Source organism: Bombina bombina, chromosome 9 (assembly GCF_027579735.1).
Source record: "Bombina bombina isolate aBomBom1 chromosome 9, aBomBom1.pri, whole genome shotgun sequence".
In the NCBI taxonomy this organism is placed as follows: Eukaryota; Metazoa; Chordata; class Amphibia; order Anura; family Bombinatoridae; genus Bombina; species Bombina bombina.
Genome location: NC_069507.1, coordinates 280,848,784 through 280,853,783, shown reverse-complemented (window position 1 = coordinate 280,853,783; position 5,000 = coordinate 280,848,784). Strand labels below are relative to the sequence as shown.

Genomic DNA, 5,000 nt, shown 5'->3' with positions numbered 1-5,000 from the left:
TGAACCAAAGTTTGAATGATAGAATCAGAAAAACCTCTCTGTCTTAAAACTAAGCGTTTAATCTCCAAGCCATCAAGTTAAGAGATTTTAGATCCTGATGAAAGAATGGATCTTGAGACAAAAGGTTGTGTTGCAGAGGAAGTGGCCATGGAGGACAACTGGACATCTGCACCAGATCTGCAAACCAAATCCTGTGAGACCAAGCTGGAGCAATCAGGATTACTGATGATACCTCCTTTCTGATTCTGTCTATTACCCTTGGTAACAGAACAAGAGGTGGCAAAATGTAAGCCAGATGAAACAACAAAGGAGCTCCCGGAACAGCCACAAACTCCGCCTGAGGATCCCTGGACCTCGCAAAATATCTGGGGAATTTTTTGTTCAAACAAAAATCCATCACATTCACTTCCGGAAGACCCCATAGGTCTACTATTTGACTGAAAACTTTCAGATGAAAAGACCATTCCCTTGGGTGAAGGAATTGACAACTGAGAAAGTCTGCTTCCCAATTGCTCACCCCTAGAATATGAACTGCAGAAATTATACAGGAATTGCTCTCTTCCCAAGTCAGAATTCATTAAACCTTTCTCATTGCCAGGGAACTGCGAATTCCCCCCTGATGATTGATGTAAGCCGCTGCTGTGACGTTGTCTGACTGGAAACGCAGATAGGTCTGTCTTTTCAGGAAATGCCAAAACTGAAGGGCCCTGAAAATTGCACCGAGTTCCAGAACATTTATAGGCAACTTCATCTCCCAAAGTAACCAATTTGGACGTACAATAGCTGCCCCAGAACAATGTACCAATGATTGATCCACCAAGAAAGGGATTATCTTGTATTGACATCCAAAATAATCTTTTGAGCCAACTGAGTTTAATCCCTGCATCACTGAAGACGCACACAAATAAAAAGAGGTCTTATGTGAAACCGAGTAAAAGAAATAACATCTGAGGCTGCTATCATCAGACCTAAAACTTCTATACATAAGAGCCGAAGAAGAAACTGACCGAAAATTTACACAAGCTGAGAGTAACTTCAGCCTTCCCAGTTCTGTCAAGGAAAGGCTCATGGAGACTGAATGGATTATTATACCCAGTAATCCTAGATTGAGGGGACAGAGAGCTTTTTAGAGAATGTACTTTCCAACCAGGCTTTTTAAAAAAACAAACAATAAAAGTCTGTTGGTGTGAGATATTGCTAAATGTAAAGGTGGAGCCTTACCAAGATATTGTCCAGGTAAGGAACAACTGAAACACACATACACACACATACACACATATATACACATACACACATATACACACACATACGCATATACACACACACATATATATACACACACATATACACACACACATACACACACACATATATACACACACACATACACATATATACACACATACACACACACGCATATACACACATACACATATACACACACACACACACACGCATATACACATATATACACATACACATATACACACACATATATATACACATATATACACATACACATATACACACATATATACACATACACATATACACACACATATACACACGTTACGGCACCCCCAGGCATAAAAGGGTTAAACCGCTGTTTAGTAGATCTTCCCTTACAGAGACACAGGTAGCTACCGCAGAACACCAAACTTCTGAACCGGAACCTCACGAATAGCTGCTAGCAGCTGAACAGGGAAAGCACCCCCAGCGGCTTACCCCTCCTGGCAATCAGTCTCTAACAGCATACAGTAAATCCCCCCCCAAGAACGAGACCAAGCTCCGCCTTGAGGGTAAAACAGGAAAAATCTCTTTTATTGAGGTCTACATGCCCAGTATTTATGCAGGTCTCCCACCTTGTGGACACTCCCCTAGGGGACCATATGGGAGATTGGGACAAGTATAGTATAGCCAATCACAGTGACTCAGGCATAAATGCTCCCCTTGGTACCAGTAAACCCCTCCTCAATATCCTGGGGATAATTGGGAAGAAATCCAATTACCTCCATGGATAGACGAAAGACGCCCTTTTACAGGATACAATAAAAATGCATTAAATAACCAAATAAACAATCAAACACAAGAAAACAATGGATTCCTTCCTGGCACCTAGCAGTCTGGCCTCTGGAGGTGATTAAACAAGGTGAAAGCATATCACCTAAACCTAATTACAGTAAACAATAGCTGATGCCAGGAAACCTGTCTCAGAAAATACAGTTTCTCAAAACTGAACAAGGGGAGAGTTAACCCCTTCAGTACGGTTGGATTCAAAATAGATCGAAGTCCTTTGTGACCAAATGAAGCATGGCTTTTCTGCCCAAAACCAGTTCCACAGAGTCTTCTATCCTGGAGATAATTGGGAAGTAATCCAATTATCTCCAAGGACAGAGGCAAAACTCCATTGAACACATGGTAGCAAAAGACAATAAAATACATAAAAATATATAACTGTGCAGCTATTGCATAAAACAGGTACATTCAACATATCCCTAGATAGCTTAGATCTGAACGCACATTATTACTGAAGGGCGCTCAGATCACATACATACAGTTCAATTGCCATAGAGCCAAGTCTTTCACATAGTCTTTCGTTATACAAATGGGCTCCATTGCATAGCTATGTGGGGTATCACTGTTCAAATAGGGCAAGTACCGAATGACTCGGCTTTCCGTGTCTTTGTAGGGGGAAAATCAAACATTTCAACATGGGGCCATAGTCTAAAGGCAGCAGGTGGGCAACCAGGCTCCTCCAATGCACAGTGGCAAGATTGGTCTCGTCGCATCTCACCCCTTTTCCAAACAGACTAACAGGGTATCTGACCTCCTGCCGGTCAGTGCCCTGGTTAGTCCAGCAACCCACCAATAAAACACAATTAGTAGTACAGCCCACCCACAATTAATGGTTACTACACCCGAGTACGGGGAAAACTTGTCCATGTCCAGGTGCCTCACCACAGCTGTGTGGGGGACTGGTACACTGAATTGGTGGGTTGCGAGGTGGGCAGAGACTAGCTGTACTCTGCCCGGGTGCCAGCACTAGCACGGAAGTAGCCTGGTGGGTGCCTGGTTGCTGGAGGGGAGACCAACTGTCTCCCCTTTGGATACATAGCTGTGCTGCTGGAGGGGGAGACCGATCGTCTCCCCTTTGGCTAAACAGCCCTGTTGCTGGGGGACAGGACCGACTGTCCCTACCCCCTGTGCTGTAAGTGCAGAGACCACGGTTCCCAATTCCCTGCATATCACTCTGCTGATGGGGGGCAGAACCGACTGTCTCTGCCCCCTGTAACTCAGCCTGCCGCTGGGGAATGGAGACTGGGCTCCCAATTCCCTGCATATCACTCTGCTGATGGGGGGCAGAACCGACTGTCTCTGCCCCCTGTAACTCAGCCTGCCACTGGGGAATGGAGACTGGTATCCCAATTCCCTGTGTATCCCTCTGCTGCTGGGGGACAGGACCAACTGTCTCTGCCCCCTGTAACTCAGCCTGCCGCTGGGGAATGGAGACTGGGATCCCAATTCCCTGCATATCCCTCTGCTGCTGGGGGACAGGACCAACTGTCTCTGCCCCCTGTAACTCAGTCTGCTGCTGGGGAATGGAGACTGGGCTCCCAATTCCCTGCATATCACTCTGCTGCTGGGGGACAGGACTAACTGTCTCTGCCCCCTGTAACTCAGCCTGCCGCTGGGGAGTGGAGACTGGGCTCCCAATTCCCTGCAGGACCGGTGGAGAGACCTCGGTCCCATCTCCATCGGCCACCTGGGGTCCTTCCCCGTAAATCTCCACAATATCTTCCCAGCTGAATGGGTCTGGATCTGGGTCTGTCACCTTGCTGTCCTGCTGAGCCTTCCCAATGGAGTGGAAGAGATCTTGGTAGTCCTGCTCCAGTTCCCACTCCAGGGTTGCTAGGTGAGCCAGGTCTTGCTCTACCTCATGGGGGTCATCCCAGTCATGCCTAGCATACCTCTCGTAGAAAATGTCCTGACGTCTGGTCTGCGCAGGGCTCCCGAAGTCAGGCTCTGCAAAGGACTCCCATAACAAGCCAGGACCATCAAACTCCTCTCCCTCTGGTTTGTCATGCTCGGCTGTCCAGGGTAAATAATGTGCCATATACCACCAGAGCGCCTGGTAGGCATCCTCCAGCCATAGCTCCTGCCATACCCGGTGCTCTAGTTCTTTCACCCATTCCTCCAGGGGCTGCTCTCCCAGGAAGGGCATCCGCAGGGCCACTTGCTTCTGCAACCACTGCTCTTCACTGGGGAGACTCTCACCCCGCTGGTATTGTACATTATCCAGGGCCTGGTACCAGATGCCTTTCCTTAATGCATCCCGGCCATCCAGGTCCTCCTCCTTGTATAACACTGCTGGTTCCATTCTGTTGCTTTTAGGGTCGCTGTACTGGGACATGCGTTGCCCCCAACTGTCCTTCTGGCTGTGGGAATGATCCCGCCGCTGCCACCAATTGTTACGGCACCCCCAGGCATAAAAGGGTTAAACCGCCGTTTAGTAGATCTTCCCTTACAGAGACACAGGCAGCTACCGCAGAACACCAAACTCCCGAACCAGAACCTCACGAATAGCTGCTAACAGCTGAACAGGAAAAGCACCCCAGAGGCTTACACTCCTGGCAATCAGTCTCTAACAGCATACAGTAAATCCCCCCAAGAACGAGACCAAGCTCCGTCTTGAGGATAAAACAGGAAAAATCTCTTTTATTGAGGGCTACATGCCCGGTATTTATGCAGGTCTCCCACCTGGTGGACACTTCCCTAGGGGACCAGATGGGAGATTGGGACGAGTATAGTATATTAGCCAATCACAGTGACTCAGACATAAACGCTCCCCTTGGTACCAGTAAACCCCTCCTCAATATCCTGGGGATAATTGGGAAGAAATCCAATTACCTCCATGGATAGAGGAAAGACACCCTTTTACAGGATACAATAAAAATACATTACATAACCAAATAAACAATCAAACACAAGAAAACAACGGA

General features: G+C 47.3%; 1 protein-coding gene across 1 annotated transcript in view; it reads right to left on the bottom strand.

The window, feature by feature from the left end:
- Window positions 1-5,000, bottom strand: part of LOC128640593 (leucine-rich repeat-containing protein 23-like) — a 126,473-nt gene that overhangs the window by 486 nt on the left and 120,987 nt on the right. The gene's annotated exons all lie outside the window — the stretch shown is intronic.